The 19,177-nt window shown below is 40.2% G+C and overlaps 1 protein-coding gene across 1 annotated transcript in view; it reads left to right on the top strand.

The window, feature by feature from the left end:
* Positions 1-18,000, top strand: part of LOC122813583 (glucosidase 2 subunit beta-like) — a 1,646,077-nt gene extending 1,628,077 nt beyond the window's left edge. Inside the window, exon 10 of the mRNA XM_044085989.1 lies at positions 17,697-18,000. The gene's annotated coding sequence lies outside the window, so the exon portion shown is untranslated. The remainder of the gene's footprint in view (positions 1-17,696) is intronic.
* The last annotated feature ends 1,177 nt before the right edge of the window (positions 18,001-19,177 follow it).

Raw genomic sequence — 19,177 nt, 5'->3', positions numbered from 1 at the left:
TCCCTTCTTTGGTGGTTGCATGCGCGGGAACTCAGAGAAGGGAGGCCCTTTGTGATTCCCCCCGGTCGAAGCCACGTTGACCACGGACGCTTCTCGCCTCGGGTGGGGAGGGCATTGTTCCGGCAGATCCGTTCAAGGCACGTGGACTCCCCTAGAGACCGCATTGCATATCAATGTCCTAGAGATGAGGGCGGTGCTTTTGGCGTTGCAAACCCTCCACGACCTTCTTCCCCTAGGGGCTATTGTGATCCAGACGGACAACATGTCTGTAGTCTGGTACATAAACAAACAGTGAGGAACCAGATCTTACCCCCTGTGTCGAGAGGCCATGAGAGTTTGGGAATGGGCAATCTCCACCAACCGCTTTCTGGTAGCAACGCACATCCCGGGACGATCCAACATATTAGCGGACAAGCTAATACTACTCACTCCATACGAGTGGTCTCTGAATCCATCTGTTGCGAAACAGGTCTTCCACAAATGGGGTCAGCCTCGCTGTGATCTTTTTGCTTCTCCTTTAAACACAAAATGCAGCAAGTACTTCACAATAATTCCCCCCAGAGGGGAAACCCCCAGAGATGCTCTGGTCCATGCTTGGCCTCCCGGGTTCCTTTATGCTTATCCTCCCATGATGAAGTTCATTCAGAAAGCCAGTTGATTAGGGAGCAGAGTTATCCTCATAGCCCCATTCTGGCCTCGGCAGATCTGGTTCCCCTTTCTGCGGTCTCACAGTGTGGCTCCTCCGTGGATTCTGGATCCCAGTCCAGAACTGATTTCTCATCCCGCGGATTGCCCAGTGCCCAACCTGGTCAGCCTCAAGCTTGCGGCTTGGCTGATCCAGTTCCATTAATGGCTAGGACTCCCGGTATCTCATCTCCCGTTAAGGCCATTCTGGTTGCGGCTCATAAGCCATCTACCAAAAAACTTTACAACAGTAAGTGGAAACGTTTTTCCATTTGGGCAGAAGATAAGGGCTTGGACCCATTTACTGTCCCTATCCCGACCATCCTAGACTTCCTCTCATTAATCTTTCATCAGGGAGCAAGCGCTTCTACGTTTAAGGTACAATTGGCGGCCATCTCCCATTTTCATGTGGGTGATGGCATAGGTTCCTTAGCATCTACAAAGTTGTGCAAAACCTTCTTACGAGGCATCTTCCTTCTAAATCCACCAATAAAGTCTGTGGTTCCCCCATAGGACCTCACTCTAGTCTTGCAAGCCTTAACAAGTCCACCTTTCGAACCTGCGGCCTGAATTCCGTTGAAATTCTTGTCATGGAAAACAGCCTTTTTAGTGGCCATTACTTCGGCCAAAAGGGTTTCAGAATTACAAGCCTTGTGTATGAAGCCTCCTTACCTTATCTTTCACAAAGATAGAGTGTCCCTCAGGACTAACCCGTCTTTCTTGCCTAAGGTTGCTTCAGAAGCAAATATAAATCAATCAATAAATTTACCGGTGTTTTTTCCCACGTTTCAGAACAAGGGAGAATGCACATTACACAAACTGGATGTACACAGACAACTGCGTTTCTACTTGCATAGGACTAGAGAGTTTCGCAAGTCAGACCAGTTATTTGTCTCGTATGCAAAATCAGCCATAGGTAAAGCCATTTCCAAAGTTACTGTGGCAAATTGGATTCGTCAGTGTATTATTCAGGGGTATATATCGTCTGGCAAACCAGCCCCGGTTAATATCCGTGCTCATTCTACAAGATCTGTAGCCACTTCAACAGCCTTCTGGTCTAGGGTTCCAGTGGACGACATATGTTCAGCGGCTACTTGGTCCTCTTCTCATACGTTCATTTCTCATTATAAATTAGATGTGATTTTTAGAAGTAGGGCTTCTTTTGGCTCCGCGGTGCTTCGGAATATCCTTCCATAAGGACCACCCAGGTTCTTATAAGTAGCTGGGGACTCTGTCCCACAGGTTGCAGAGCAAATGAAGTAACTACTTCAGATAAAGAAGTTATGTACTCACCATAACGTTCCATCTGAGTAGGTACTTCATTTGTTTGCAACCGACCCCCCCCTGCCATTCCCCGAACCTTTCGGGATTTTCTGATCACCTTTGCAGTTGATTGTTCATGTTTACAGGTTGGTAAGGCAAAAAAACGATCTGAGGTAATGTGGTTGGTAGCAGGGGATTATGGGTAGGGGGGAGGAACTAGGAGCTCGGATCTTGGAGCTTGGTAAGCTGCCGGCTTGGGTCCGAAGTCGGATCCGATACCCACAGGTTGCAGACAAATGAAGTACCTACTCAGATGGAACATTATGGTGAGTACATAACTTCTTTTTAAAGGGCTATCCTCTGTGACCTACTATACAGAGGAAAGGAGGTGAAAGCCAAACGCACTCTGGCTAGGCTTATAAATGCCCTAGGGCAGATAGCCTAGTATCTACCTATGAACCTATGGGTAATCCCATGTGATGTAAACTTAATCATTTTCTATGATGCTTTGTGGCTCATGTTTCTAGTGTTTTTGAGCCACTTCAGTACCTTAATGTTTGAACAACCACCAGTGCAACAGTCTTGCCACATTATTATGCCTTTCAGTATACAGTCCTCCTTCCAGTAGTGTATCACAGCCAGCAACGAGGTGTGCAACTGTTTTCAATTCAGTTTTACAAAACCTACATTTGTCTTTCTCTCCCACATGTTCAATGGGCTTTGTAAACCAGCATGAACGTAGCACACTATCGTGGGCTGCCAATATTAATCTTTCATCCCTTGGTTTGAATTTGCCTCTCCTTAACCATTCCTGCATTTGATCCTGATCAATATGAGGTTCTTTCAGATGTTTTCTATACTTGCAACAATATTTATGCATTTTCCACATTTCTTGCCTTCTCATCTGGTCCTTCACCTTATATTTTTCCTTTTGTTTTTTTGGCACAATCAGTTGCTGCCTGATTTTTATCTACTTCTGGTTTGATTTCCATTCCTGCTTGACGCAGATATGCTTCTGCTGGATTAAGCAGAGAAATCATCTTAGATTTATTCTCATGTTTCAAAACTTTCACTACGTTTGGGTCTTGTGAGGTCAGCAGATATGTGTGGAGTCCCGCGATTGCAGATCTATACATGTAATCAATTTCAAGAAGGCCCATCCCTCCTTTGGAACAGGGAATATGTAATCCTGGTATGCACTGATTTTTATAAATCATTTGGTGAGCATAAAGCATCCTTCTTGTTTTCTTGTGTAATCTATCCAACATGTTTTGGGGTCAGTCAGTCACTCCAAAACTGTAAGTTAGGACAGGAAGAGCAAACTGGTTTATAGCTTGGATTTTGTTCCTAGATGTCAATGCTGTTTTCAGGATTAATTGAAGTCTTCTAAAGTAATTGTTATTAAGTTTTATTCACTTTTTATTGTTGATCCTTCACCAGTTCTCAAATGTTTATATACTCCCTCTTGCTCAAGTTCTGTAATGTCACATTCTTGTCCCAAACTGATGTTTTCCTGGTAATGCAGTTTTTTCGCTTTAAAGGTTACTTTTGCACATTTATAAAGACCAAATGACACATCATCTGAAAAAGTTTTGACAAGTTGCAGTTGGTTCAGTTTCTCATCTGATGAGCTGTACAGTTTTAAATCATCAACACATAGAAGATAAGTCTTTATACACTTTGTTGTTTTCTAGGAGCCAAATTATAGCCATGGCCTAAACTGTTAAGTAGACAGCTTAATGGGTTAAGGACAAGGCAGAATAGCAATGATGACAGAGAGTCACCTTGGAATATCCCTCTTTGAATTTCTATCCCTGGGATAGTAATTTCTTCTTTTTCATGGCTTAATTGCAAAGTGGTCTGCAACTGTTTCATGGTCACTGTAATGTAATTGATCAGTGTAGGGTGTATCTAATACATTTTTAAGCACTCTTTTTATCAATGATTGTGGGATACTATCAAATGCTGAGGGATGTGTACAGGGAAGTTATAACATCCTTAGCTCTAGATGTGATGCCCTGACTTATGAGATGTCCACCATAGAAGGCGTCCTTACTGCTGTGAACACACAATGATTGAAATTAAAGTTGCTATCCACCTGTGTTCCCAAATCTCCTAATTCCCAGCTGTGTGAGTTTCTCAAGGATGCCTGAGTGGGGGATTGTGTGGGGGGATTACTTGTCTAAGTAAAAGTAGGCTGTATGTAGTGTTTTGCCTTCATCCAGGGCTTTGGTGACATTTTTGAAGAAGTCCATCAGGTTTAATAAGCATGATCTATTGTGTGGGGTCAAGGGTTTGAAGGTCAGCTATATCTTTGTTAATGAGGTCCATGATGATTCTGTCCATGGCCTTGCAGTTAAGGCTGGTTAGGCTTATGGGTTTATAGTTCCCAGGGACAGTTTATTGCTCCCTTTTGTGCAAGGGAATTACTTTTGCTGTTTTCCACTCTGCTGGGTCAAAACCAGTGCTTACACTGAGATTGAAGAGAGTGCCAACTGGTTCTGCTAGGTCCTGTTTCAGACCATTTAGTAGACAGCCTGGGATATTATCCAGTCCCGTAGAGGATGTGTTTTTGGCTATGAAGAGTGCAGTTATGAACTGCTCTTTGCTGTTTGGAGATACTAGGTAGAAGACTGGTGCAGACCTCCCAACCGTCCCGAATTACTCGGTTTTTACCGACTTTTGGGGGTCCTATAATGGGGTGCCACGATTCCTGAGTGGCACCCTTTATTTCCGATTTTTTAAATCTATTCTTTTAGAATTCGTGCTTTCAGAGCTGACGTCATCACGTGCATGATGTCGTCAACTCCGTCAGCATTAAGCCGAGCGTCTATTTGAATACTGGGAGTCGAGGCTCAGGATTTCTGTTTGCTGTAATTGCCATGCGACTCACATCTGTTTGAATATCAATGTAGGATTGCTATTAAGCCGCGGATGACTTACTTAAAGCAGGATTTCTGTCTGAGAGGACGACTGCCTTAGAACGTCTGTTTGAATAAGCCCTGGACAACTTACTTAAAGCAGGATTTCTGTCTGAGAGGACGACTGCCTTGTAAGCCAGCATGATTTCTGTACTGGGATAACGACTGCCTTGTAAGCCATGGATTTAATGCTTTTGCAGATAAGGTACTGAAATCTGGATTTAAAGTCAGAATAATGAACGCGGCTGATAAGGTACCCTAATATGGTAAAGGGGACATATTTTAAAAAGCAGTGAACAAGCACTTCTCTGAAAGAGCAGTCTACACTTCAGAGGAGGTGGTGAGAAGCAAAATAGCTGAGGGATTTGAGGATAGACTTAAAGTTTGTGTGTGTGTGTGTGTGTGTGTGTGTGTGTGTGCGTGTGTGTGTGTGTGTGTGTGTGTGTGTGTGTGTGTGTGTGTGTGTGTGTGTGTGTGTGTGTGTAGGTCTATAGCTTGTATTTACTAACATATGCTTAACGCTTATTGTTACTGTCCCCGGTAATCAGCGGCTACACCTAGCTCTCTCCCAGCTGCTTTGTCCCCAGTTTACAGTTTCATCAAAACTTCTTGTGAAACATCTGAGGGGTTAGTAACCTTGTAGCATTCTGCCACTATACCTTATGAAACCACTGTGTTGGGATAACTTGTTGGCGTTTGATTAGTTCACTGCTCTCTAGGACTGCATTGTCTCACTAGCGCTGCCTATACAATTCCTAATATGTACAAGTTGTTTTAACCATGTTTTTAATGATATCGGTGTTTGATTTTTTTTGTACTTGTTTGCACTGTTTTAAATACTGTGTGCCCATCTTTAGTCTAGCTGAATTTTCTGCTCTTTAGCACTTATACCTTCCTCTCATCTTACTAACAGTCCTCCAGGGCCTTCCTCCTCTAAATCTGCAACTCTCCTTCCTTATCTCCACTTGCTTCACTACCTGCCTTTGCTGTAGCCTTTATAACCCGTAGCACTACCTAATCTCCACATACCTGTTGTTTCCAACCTCCTTTTCTCCACTCATCCCTTTCTGCCTTTCTTCAGCAACTATAACCTGCTCCTCCTGCATACTCTGTCTTTCTCCCTTCCATATTTTTTTAGGTTCAAAACCTGGCAAAACTAACTGTAATTCAAGTGCTCTAGCATTCTATTCAAGCACCTTAACATCTGATATCACCTGGCCAAAACAGCCTTCCCAGCAACAGTTAACCTCTCCAACCTGTATGTTCACCCTAAGTTACTCTGTACCAGTTATTAACAACTAAGCAAGTGTCCTGATCGTCACGGACCTCTGCCAACTGCACTACTTTCCCTCTACTCCTTGCTCCATCCTCCATACTCTATCCTTCTCCCCCACTTCCAAGTTCTCCTTCATATTCCACTCCAACCTTAGGCCACCTATATCTCTAATTGCTTTAATTCACAGGCTTCCTGTATCTCTTTCTCCTGTCTGTTCACTTGCTCCGTCAACCCCCCCCCCTGCAAACCTCCAGAATTTTCTCCTCTGGTCTTGCTATCATACTTATTAACAGTCACCATTTTGGTGCGACTAGGATGACATTGCAGACTGTGAAGGTATATTTATGCAAGCAGTGTATGAAGGTATATTTATGCAAGCAGTGTCCATGCGTCATATTTTTGTTGTGGTTTTTTTTTTTGTATTTTTGTGGCAAATCACTGAAGGATTGAATTCACTGAATAATGACAGGCATTTGAATTTCAGACTTCAAATACTGAGTTTATAACCTTAGAAAATTGATAGAATAAAAGTTTTTGTGATACCATTTATTTTATATATATATATGTATATATATATATATATATATATATATATATATATATATATATATATAGTTTGTGTGTGTTGAAGTAGACATATGATGGAAATGTTCTGAATTGGGCAGTTTTGTCGTCATTGCTTATGAATTTTGTTTCATTAAATGAATGTGAGTTTCAAGGGCAGAAACATTTTAATGCAGCCAAGTCTATTTTCATTGTGAGACAGTATTGCTTTGTTTAGCAGATGTCTTAGTGTTTGTTCAGTGTGCTATAAAATGTAAAAATAAAATCCAAATCATTGTAGAAGTAAAGCAGTATGCACATTAGTGTTTGTGGTAAATGGGGCAAAATAGCCTAAGCCAGGTAATGGGACATTGGAATGGCTGCAGGGGGACTCTGGTGGCATATTTTGGGTGTTTTTCAGTTTGCATTTGAAAGTTGGTATCCCACAATGCCATCAGAGTGGGCGGGGTTACATAAGTATGTATGCAAATTTTATGTTACTCAGCGTACAGATTTGTATTTTTAATGGGCCTTCTCCAGATTTTTGATGTTTCCAGGTTGAGAGGTATGGACTGTGGTGACAGGTATATTTTGAGGTATGTGTGGTGGGGACAGAGGGTGTGAAGTTTGCCGCAAATCTGTCTGCTGGTTGGCAATGTCTTCAGGGTCAGTATGAGTGGTACTGTCCACTACTAGTTCAGCACAAAGCTGGCCCTTCCCTTTTATATTTCTGACATAGCTGAAGAATGGCTCCTGATTGTCTTTAGCTAGGAATGCTAGTTTAGCTTCACATGTGGCTTTAGAGGACTTTAAAGATAGCTAATTTGCTTTTTCAAGCTGTTGAGGGTGTCCATCCTCCACTGAGTTAGTTCGCTGTTGTTAGAAATTAGTTTCTTCCACTTGCTGTATAACCTATTTATGCTTGATGCCCTCCAGGGTGGCTTGCTTTTTTGAGGACCTTGTTTGGCACCGTTCGGGTTCAGCCGAGTCTGCACATTTGTATAGGTGTTTATAGAGGTCGTTTGTGTACACCCTTGTATAGCAGTCATTGCTGACAGTGGTAGTGGGGGTGTGCAACTATTTATGGCAGAGCTATGTATGGGATGACTATTTTTATTTATTTAATTTTTTTTTTGAGAGGGGGGGGATGTTGGGGAAGGGATATAGGAATGTCTGGGTGAGGTAAGTTGGGCAGGTGAGGAAGCAATTGCAGACAGACAAGGCAAACAAGAAGAGTCTGGGACAGTGAAAGACACAAGAGGTGGATGGACACCATGGTTTGGGAGAGGGTGGGAAATCCAGATCCCATGCATGTCGAGGCAGTTGACAGTGAGAATCCAGTGCTCACCCAGTTGACCGTCATCACTGTCACTTCACTCCACCGCTGGCTGTAGTGCCTGATGTGTGTGTCTCCTACGTTTAGTCTGAACAAGGATGGAGAGCAGACGCTCCATCCGGCATAAGCATGCACCCACAATGTGGCCCACAATCCTACCACCATCCCTTGCAGTTCCTGTTGGGTGATAAACTCATGACCTCTGCCACTGTTTCCGGATCTGGAAGCCACAGGCCTATCCTCCAGGGCAGAACTACCTGAGGGGGTCTGGGTAGTACAGAGGTGGTGGGGGTGTGCTACCAGGTTGTACATCATATGTGCTGGGCAGCGGTGCTGTAGCTGGTGGAGTTGGGGGCAGGAATATCCCATGGGACAGGCCTACCCCACTGTGCTGTGGGGGGGGGGTGAGAGAGAGAAAAAGGTTGGGGTTAGAGCGAAAAAGGGAGAACATTAGTAACTTCATATGTGACATACAAAACATTGATACAATATGACTTTATTCTGTTATCTTTTAACACTACAAACAAATTTCTTCATTACTTTTAAAACTATCTTGTTCATAACAGTGACACACTGTAGTACAGATTGCAGCCACAAGTCCTCGATGTGTGCATATATTGCACATATGAATATTCCAATAATACTGATTACAGTTTACAGCAGGCCATTTGCGCCACTGGTATAGAGGTATGAAGTTACATTGCAATAATGAAATCCTAACAGTATTGTGTATTTGGGAGGTGTGGTTTTTGAACCCACAACCGATGACTACTCTCTAACACTGTTCTGTTATTTTCTTCTACAGATTATTGCATGCATGCTTTCCTTTTACAGTTTAAATATGCATGTTCAATTTGATACAACTGTATTAATTATCAAATAAGTGGTCCTTAACTTTTAATGCTGCTAAATTATTACTGTACTAAATTCCCTAATCCAGTGTTCGAGGGTATCCCACTTCCTCCTCCAGAGGTAATCAAAGTGGTGTCAGCATTGCTCACCAGTGTGAGAGATACCTGTAGCGCTGGTCAAAGCCCTGGCAATACTATTCCAGGCTTCAGACTTGTATTCTGAGCCTGAATAGTCCCACTGCAGCAACCGGGGCCCATGCTCCTTAACAAAGAGTCCAACAAAAAACTTGGACTACTGGACACCCTACTTCTACACCCAAAAGCACAAACCCTCACCAGCAACTCCTCTCATGCCTGCCATAGCTCAAGCTCAATGTAGAATGAGCATTTCCCACCAATTGCAATTTATATCCTCATGTCTTCCCACTTATTGCACATCTTGCACTTACTGAGTGTGTGCACATTTTGCTTTTGCACCATTTGAAAACATTGCATATCGCATACCATCATGCAGACCCAGTAGACAAAGTTGTACACTCCCAGGCACCATGCTTGCACGATGTTAAGTGATGTGCAACAGTGGCAAGCACTGCAGTTACAAGATTGGGAATACAGGCACTTGTATAAATATGCTAGTCAAATGGACCATGTCTACGGTTATCCATCACTTACAGCTATTACCACAAGAAGGTTGAGAAAACAGTTGTGTATGTTGCACTTCATTGCTTTAATCTGCAGTCTCACACCAGTAAAACAAAATTTGCACACCCTGTACTAGAACCCTGTACCATCTGCACTCCAGACCTACACTTAACACGTGTTGCCATGGGATTAGTGACATGATATGCCCTATCTTAGTGGTTATTGTAAAGTTCTTGCTGTTAATCTTACCCAGTGCCACTTACCTTGTTTGCACAATAGCCAGTAGTATTAAGTGAATGTATCCATTTTATGTTTGTGACTGTGTGGGTCTGTCTGCAGCCTTGGGTGGTCCATTCCTCCAGTTTGTGCATTGTTGCTCTTTGCACAAACCAGGTGAGCACAGCCAAACATGTTTGTGCCATGCGGTGCATTATGCAGACATTAGCCTCAACAAAAGGGTGACTGTCCAGATATTTGCTGAATGTCCAGATGTTTGCATCATATTTTTGGGCTGTGTGGTTTACTGGGAAATCAGTGAAGATTGAAGTCAATGCATAGTGGCATACATTTCACTTTCATACTTCATATCCTTCAGAAAATGTATGCCAACACAAATCCTATTATTCTACCTACTTTCTGCAGTTATCAGAACAATGTAGCAAATGTCTCCCTATTTTTGGTCCTTTATCCCCCATTAATTTAGTGTTTGTCCAGATTTCTTGCACTATAAAGTTGGGTGGTACAATCTACATTCAGACTACAGGTTTTGCGGCCAGCAACATTTGTGTGAGACCCAAAACCTTGCTTATGAGTGTCGCACAACATTAATCTTCATGGTGTGATTAGCAGTGTCTCATATGGAAAAACACTCCATGTAGGCTCTGTGTGGAACTACTCAGAGTTTATTGAATCTGGACCACACTCTGTATGTTAAATCATTTGTCACATCTAGAGGTAACATAGTGGTAAAAGAAGGCATGGGATAAACTCTACTGTCTTCTAGAAAGTGACGATATAACAAAGGCCCATCAAGTTGCAAGGCAATGGCAGCTAGGTAAAGAAGATAGAAGACATTATTCATAAGGGGTGCCTGCAACAATCTCTAGGGCAGACGAAAGCAGTACTTCAAGACGTCTCTGAAAAATACAGAAGCTGTAAAGAAAAATGAAAGGGCACCCATAATTTTTACAAATGCACTAAGGAGATGCATTAATAGAAAGTATCAGAAGCAAATCAAGTCACTGCAGATATGATTGAGCTGCTAGGGTTTTAGTTAAGACATGGCTTTTGAGGGTACTCATCCTGGTATCAAGGGAGAGTTGTATCCCTGATGACAGGGTACTCATCCTGGTATCAAGGGAGAGTTGTATCCCAGATGACAGCAGAATAAGCATTTTTAGTGCCTGAGTGCACTAAAGGAGATTGTCACAATTGCATGCATTACAGAGATATCAAGCTCCTTTCACACTGCATGAAATTGCTGAAGAAGATGATTGAAAAATGAATACATAGAGAAGCAGAAAGTAAGATGGGAGGCAAGCAGTTTAAATTCAGATCAGGGTGCAGTACAACTGACCTAATGTTTGCAATGAAATATAGTGAAAAAACTGGAGATGAGGAAAAAGTCGAGCTGGGAAAGCATATGACAAGTCCCAAGAAAAATGATTTGGACAGTTCCTGGGACATTGGTAGAATTAGTATAGGCTGTAGGTAGGGACCCAATGAGAAAAGTACAAACAGTATTCAAACTTCCAGAGGCATTCGCAGTGGAAGTAGGTGTACATCAGGGCTCAGCACGGAGTCCACTGCTGTTCAGACGGGTGATGGATTACATCATCTCCATTCACCAGTTTTGTTGATTGTTGATGTGGCTACAAGCAGACTGAACAGGAACTTCAGAAAATGTTAGGGACAGGAATGCAAAACTGCAGGTACTTGGAGTGCAACAGAGTACAGACAAGGCAATGATTGAATATGTATCAAAACTCTGGTGCTCTACAGTAACGATTCCACACACGTGAGAAAAAGAAGGGTTTACCTCATATGCCTCAAATTGTAGGCTAATCAGCTTGACAGGCATGGTATGGAAAGTCTTGGAGAAAATCGTTATGAAACTAGTTCAGAAATACTTATGTGGTTTCCTTCTCCCTGTTTAGGACCAGCATTTATTTATCAAGGATAGTTCCTGTTTTTGAATTTGTGTTGCTTTATTTGAAAAAGTAACAAGGGCCAGAGATGAGGCTCTGACTTTGTAGATGGCCTGCCTGGATCTGTCCAAGGGTTTAGATGCAGTCTGTCATGTGAACGTTTCTGATAAATTATGCAGAATGCATGTAAATGTTTCATTTATTCACGGGATAAAAACTGATTGCATCAAAACACAGTAGGTTAAGGTGGGAGACCTTGTGTTTGATGTAGCAGTGCTGTCATAGGACTATATTCCTGGTCCACTTCTCTTTGGAAGTTTGTCTTCAAAGTCAAAGTTGGGAGAAACGGAAAACAAAATAAGCAGATACCTCTTTGTTTGGCAACAGTGAAGTTAAATCTCCAACAGATGCATCTTTACTAAAAGATGGGTTGGATAGAATTTACACCTGTTTAATGGTGATATCACACTTTTTATGCTGAATATAAAGCTGTCATTAGCTTTGAAAATAAATAAGTTCCATTCAGTTAATTAATAGAAGGACAAGTACTTAAAACTAATAGCAAAATAAAATGTCTTAAGGTCTGTGATAATGGCAAGCTGAATTCATGATAAATTTCAACAACGCTTTCCACTGTGGTTACAAATTATTAAAAGCTATTTTATGGAATAATTATGTTACGTTTCAGAATACTTTAAGAATGAAGACAGATACAGTTCTTTCTCTCTTTCAGTGTTTTTTATTATCTACAGTACACACGTGTGGGAGCCTCATGGAAAGCACCAGGGAGACTCCCAGAACAAAGGAATACACAAGCTTATATACTGGTGATATTGCTGACAATACAAAAATAGAGAAATGAACCAATTAGACCATTATGCGGGGCAATTAACCAATTAAAGATTTACCCGTAAACATGAGGCAACTCACATCATCATATCTCTGGGCAAAGAAAGAAAATCGGATGCATTTCCATAAAAGGCACATTTCCTGCTTTCAGGCAGACTCTTGCTTTTCAGCATTTTCTCGTTGCTCAGAGTTCATAGTACATAATACATTTGACTACATACAGACTGTCACATACTCAATTTCCTCAAACACATGCTTTGACTGTTCATATTCTACACTTAACAAAATGTCTAACAGTCCAACAAGGGAGTTTTCTTAAGTATATTACAGTGGTTTTCCAAAAATCAAGCATTTTGAGCAGGCTGAGAAATTGCAAAGTTTCTTGATAGGGAATGTCAATGGTTGGCAAACATGACCTACCCCAAAACATTGATAGTCATCAGTTTACTCCATTTGCAAATATACTATTTATAGAGGACTTATGCCTTGTATACAAATCAATGTTACATCCCTTCTTGTTTAAAAACATCTGCCTACAGTGTAGAGCTGGAAGGGCAAATGAGAATGAAAAGCCTTTTATGAATATTAGTAGTGTTTGTTTATTTATTCGATATTTGTTGACTGGGTTAGTCCAGCTGAGGCATCACCCTTTTTCAATGGAGGCCCAGGGAGAAAAGCTCCACAGTTAACATATATGAGAACTACAGTACAGTATTAAAAAGTTAATACAAAGTTTACAGTTTATAACTAATAATGTAAAGGCACCAAGGTTATATACAAACTTGTATAGTCTTATCAAGAATACAGTCACTAAGGATGTAGCAATATAGGAAGATAGACTAAACATAGAGTAGACAGTACGGGTAGTCTAAGCTAGCAACAAGTAGGATTCACAGTTGCAGTTGTTAAGGAAGAGAAAAAGGAGTGGGAGTTAGGTAGGAGACAGTTGAGGAGGTGAGGTAGACAGTTAAAGAAGGTATGTGCAGTGGCAGGTCCAAGTATTTTTTAGGAAGTTTTTGGTAGCAGTTTTGAATTGTTTTGATTGCTTACTATAACTAATGTCTAGCGGAAGTTTGTTCCAAGAGTGGGCAGGGGTGTAGCTATAAAGGTTTTGTCCTGTTTTGCTTTTACATTTGTAGATTTGAAGTAAATTTTGGTCTATGCTTCGTGGAGTCCTGGGAGGGGTATAGAGAGAGACAAGTGAGATTTTGGGACAGAAGGAGAACAGATACAGGGAGGAATGAATGATCTGAAGCTGAGGTGGTAGTAATTGGCGAAATTCTAGCCTGTTCAAGCTCTTAAGAGAAAGATGGCGGTGAGATTTATAGGTTTGATTTGCAGCGAATCTGACAACTTTATTGTAGGTAGTTTCTCGTTTTAAGAGAATTTTGAAGGTTGATGAGGATTTGTGAGCTGTAAAGTAGACTTGGGTGGAGGTAGACATGAGAGGGAGATTTTGGCTTTGTTTGGCAGGAATTTTTTTTTCTGTAAAGAAGACCAAGATTTTGGTGTTTTTTTTTTTTTTTTTTTGATGCAGTTGTGAACATGGAGGTCAAATTTGAGTTGGTCATCTATTATAACCCCGAGAAGCTTAGTGTTTGATTCAGCTGTAATAGGTGTGTTGTTGTGAGGTGAACTAGAGAAAGTAGATTTGTAGAAAAGTGGTTTTGTTTTTTGGTAGAAAAAGCAAGAGTTTAGTTTTTTAGGATTTAGTATTAACTGATTCTTAGAGAACCAGTTTTTGATGGATATGAAGGATTTTTGGGTAATGGTCTTAGATCAGTCAGGGTATTAGCGATGGTGATGACTGTAGCTATCTGCATATTACACAAGAGATGATTGTGGGCAGGAATTATAGAGTAAATTAGTAAAGATGTTGAAGAGTAACGGACCAAGAATTGATCCTTGGGGACCTCCTAGAAAGGGGCGTGGACAGTGTAGACAGCTATTTTACATATTGTTATCAGTCATTGAGATAGCTGGAAAACCAGTAAATGGTTGAAGTGGAAAAATTAAGGTCAGAGAGATTGGCAAACAACAGGGGGATGGGAGACTGTGTTCAATGCTTTAGAGAGATCAAGAAACAGACATGGCACTAGCTTATCACTAACTAGCCAGAGAAATGGTGGTGTTAAAGGATTGAAGCGCTATGGATGTGCTATGATTTGGGTGAAAGCAGTGTTGTGGGGGGGTGAGTAGTAATAGTAGTAACTTATAATAGGTAATCCAGGATTTGTTTGTGCATGCATTTTTCTAATATTTAGAGAGAGGTGATAAAATTGCTATTGGTCTGAAGTTGAAAATTTCTGTGGAATTGCCTCCTTTGTATATGGGTAAGGTAAAGAATTGTTTTCAGATTAAGGGAACTTGGGATTCAGTGATAAAATGGTTGATCAGTATGGAGACAGGAAGGGCTAGAGAGTTTGACCCTATCTGAAGGAAGAGTGGAGGTATGTTATCAACAGAGGGGGCAGTAGGGTTTCAGTTTGAGAAGTAAGGATTTTATGTAGCTGGCAGATATGGGTTTCAGAGAGAAATTATTTGTGGATTTAGAGGTGGTGGGAAGGTCAGAAGGGTTGACAGCATTGGTGTCAGAGTTGGTAGGATTTATTGTTTTACTAATGGAGTCAGTGAAGTAGGGGTTAAAGATGAATGCTGTTTCTTGGGGAATATTATTGGGCCAGGGGTTAGGAGATGAGGGGCTTACCTGGATGCAATATTTAGTTTATAGAGTGCTGGAATTTCTTTGGGTTGGATATGTGAGAGGTTGGTGGGTTGTTGTAGAACTTCCTTTTGTCTTTTTGTTGATGTGTTTTTTTGCTAAGGTTGCAGAGCTCATTGTAGTTTTGTAAATAGGTGAGGAGCTTAGTTTCAGACCAAGTTTTCCATGCCTTATTTCTCGTTTGCATAAGGGAGTGAATAGTTTACGCAAGCCAGGGGAATGTAATTGATTTAACTCTTAACTTGCATAAGGGGCAAGGGAGTTGAGAATGTTTAGGAATATCGAGTTGAATTTAAGTACTGCCTCTTCCAGCAGTAAGTGGGTTAGGAAGGGCCAATTTATTGCTGAGAGGAGGTTGTTAAAAGTATCAGAATGGAAGTACGGCATTCAATATACTTGTGTTGTCTAGTGTAGTGTGGTGAGAAGCTTAGAACTTTAATTGGAGAGTGGTCACTTGAGAGTCTGGGACAGTTCCTGGATGGTGATATTTGCATGGATCTGAGACTAATATCCAGTCAATAAGAGAGCTGGAGTTGGATGGCTTATTAGTATGGGTAGGAGTAGAGATTAGTTGTGATAAACCGTTCAAATTAATACATGAGCTAGGCCTGTCTGAGGAGAGGGATAGCCAGTTTGTTAGTGTCTCCCAGGAGAATGGTTTCATTAGGTAATTTTTGAGTAAACCAAGAGAGTATATATTCAAGTAGAGTGATGTTATCCCTGGGAGGGTGGGTTATATAGATAGCTGCTACAGTTATTGTTTTGTTATTGAGTTTAAGGTTGGCAGTCAGGAGTTCAGCTGGTAAGAATGAAGGAGTAGGATTAGAGGAGTAACAGTGAAATGGTTAGAGTAGTACAATGGCAACAACTCCACCTTTTTTCTTTGGACAGTCTAGTCGTAGGATGTATCCTGGGGGAGAAAGTCTTTGTCAGGGATCTGAGGTTTCATTAATAATTAGAAAGAAAACATCCGTGGAGACAATAATTCAACTGCTGCAAAAAGATGGTAAAAGCAGGTTTAATTCCCAAACGAATCCTTTAGCACAGAGAAAAAACACAGTGGAGACAAGCGCTTTCGCCTGGACAATTCCAGGCTTTATCAAGTCAGAGTACTCTCTACTCTGACTTGATAAAGCCTGGAATTGTCCAGGCGAAAGCGCTTGTCTCCACTGTGTTTTTTCTCTGTGCTAAAGGATTCGTTTGGGAATTAAACCTGCTTTTACCATCTTTTTGCAGCAGTTGAATTATTGTCTCCACGGGTGTGTTTGGATATTGTTCTTAGTTGCTTCTCATTTTTCACGAGTTTTGTTCCTGTTTAGAAAGAAAACATCTTTATTATAAAGTATCTGCCACACCTGTGGAATAAACTTCCCACAGAAGAAAGTCAGAGCACCATAATCGCTAAATTGCCATGGTCAAAAGGGGAGTGTACCACAGTCACCAACTTTGGTGATTACATATCTAGAAGATATCTGTACTGGACTACAGTAGTCAGATTTGTTGAATTCATTAGAGAGTAGGCTCAATTATTCACCTAAAGAATTGCTTTTAGTGATTGTATATCAGTATTATTATGCTTATAACGTTGTCCTGAGATAAGGTGTTGCATGATGGGCAGAAGTGCAATGTTATGTCGGAGATAACTTTTTGTGAACTTATTTCAAGGGTATCGATTGAGTTTCAGAAGGCTGTATGTGATTCTGTGGAAAAATCCACCAGTAATATTGTCGAGACCCAAAGGGCAAGCGTTAATAGATCTATAATGTTTGTAACTCCTACGTTAATAGGTGTTTCTATATTTTGTACTTGGTATGTTCTGTTAATATACATAGAGCTTAACTTCTCAACTCTCTCATATAAAAGCTACTGCTTAGTTGCACGTAACGATATGATGAACTGTCATGGTTCTGCAGGAGGAACTTGTACAGTGTTTTTTGAATGGTATTTGTTTTGTCATTATTTGAAAGGCCTTGATGGTTGTGGAAATTCCATTTTGAAAATACAGCCCTCAAAAGAGTCAGAGTGAGGAGCTTTTCATTCAGAAATGTGCAGATAGATACTTTTCATATACAGATACTTAGTCATCCCATCTGTAACATCAGAAAATATTTAAGTAGAAAAACAGTATCAGATTACATATAAAGTAATATTAGTTAATTTCTTGCCTGTTTTTCTGTTGCTACTAACTTTTTAAATGAAATTTAAATGGCTTTTACTTCTCAAGAGGTAAATACCTGTGTGAAGAATGCTTCTCCGAATCTTCTTTTCCTAGTTTCTTTAAAAGAGAATTTTAAAAAAATGCGATTATGTATGCTTAACTGTGCTATTTTGTGTGCAGTTTTTTCAAAGAAATGTATCTGTTCATATCCAGGCATAATTTTTTTTAGATGAGCTAATAAAATTGTTCTAGTAATACAGCTACACAGATGGAAATTGATTCTTGTTTTTATGATCTCTTGCAGTGTTTTTTCAAGTTTCCAGTGCATTGTTTAAATTCAAGAGAAGACCTTTCTGCACATAGTTTGCAGGATCTGATTTACACACGGAGCACATTCAATTCTCTACAGCAGATGGTGAGGAGTGGACGTTCTTGTGCCTGCTTGAAACAGATTTCTGATACTAAAGAAGTTAATTAATGAACATCATGTGCTGAATAAAACCTGATTTGTCTTGTTCCAAAATGATTTTTTACCTCCTTCTTGCAATGATTACTAGATTTTCGTTAAATAAAATAAATTACAATTTTAAATAAAAAAATTGCCTATTTTTTGTTTGGTTTCCTGATTACATTTCATTGCATACTCCAACATAAAATATTTTGCGGTGGTGATGATAAGGCTGAATGAGTTTTGTGTGTATGTGTATATACATATGTGTGTGTGTGTGTGTGTATATATATATATATATATATATATATATATATATATATATATATATATATACACATACATACATACATACATATATGTGTGTGTGTGTGTGTATATATATATATATATATATATATATATATATATATATATATATATATATATATATATATATATGGGTCTACTTTGTTTCATTGAAAGCTCATTTCACTGAATTTCAATTCACCCTGACCAAATCGCTGAAAGTTCAAATTACTGAAAACTCATTTCACCGAATCTCATTTCACTGAATGAAGTACTGGCACTGTGTAAAGTACTATAAGGCAAGTAAAAGGTATATGCCCTTTTCCCAACTGAAGTACGATCCTGGAGTTAGTATATATAGTTGGGAGGTAGGCATAGTTCCCCACCTAGTTTGGTTTTATATATTTTACTGAAAGCTTCAAAACAATACATTTTAAACCATAGACATGCATACTTACAACACCAGTGAATAACACTTTCTGCAAGACAATATATACCCAAACTAAATGGGAGGCATTTTCCAAGAACTGTTCCTCTGGCTGTTGTAGTACGGGACTGGAATAGATGTATGTCTCTGTCTACAGCAATGCAGTTTGACTAACAAGCAGATATGGTGCATGACTTCATAGTAATGTCACACACTGGATGTATTCTATGCCTGGTTCTCTACAGATCCCACTAGTCTTTCTTTATCTGTGCAATAAATAAGGATTCATTAAGTCTGTTATCATGAAACCCTAATTATTCAGGTCTGTTTAGGTAAACAGCCTTGAAAGAAAGCTCTCATTTTATGTGACATAAAGCATGCCAGGAGATGCTTACTGGATTTCATTACTGAAGATAAGTCTGGAAACTTAGCTGTCATTGAGTAGTAAAATCTATCCTCTTCCCAAACTTTGTCTCCACCACCACCACACACACACATAGCCTTGACCATCTTGCATCTTCTAGTCCACAGTTGACCTTTCCTCCCCCTTCTCATTTCCATTATTTACATTTTTACAATTTTTCTGATTCTGTGCTACCTCCTTTTTATGATTACTGATGAA

This window comes from Protopterus annectens, chromosome 10.part0 (assembly GCF_019279795.1).
Source record: "Protopterus annectens isolate FY-2018-M chromosome 10.part0, PAN1.0, whole genome shotgun sequence".
Classification (NCBI taxonomy): domain Eukaryota; kingdom Metazoa; phylum Chordata; order Ceratodontiformes; family Protopteridae; genus Protopterus; species Protopterus annectens.
Note: the sequence above shows the minus strand (reverse complement) of the source record. Positions and strands in the feature narration are given on the sequence as shown.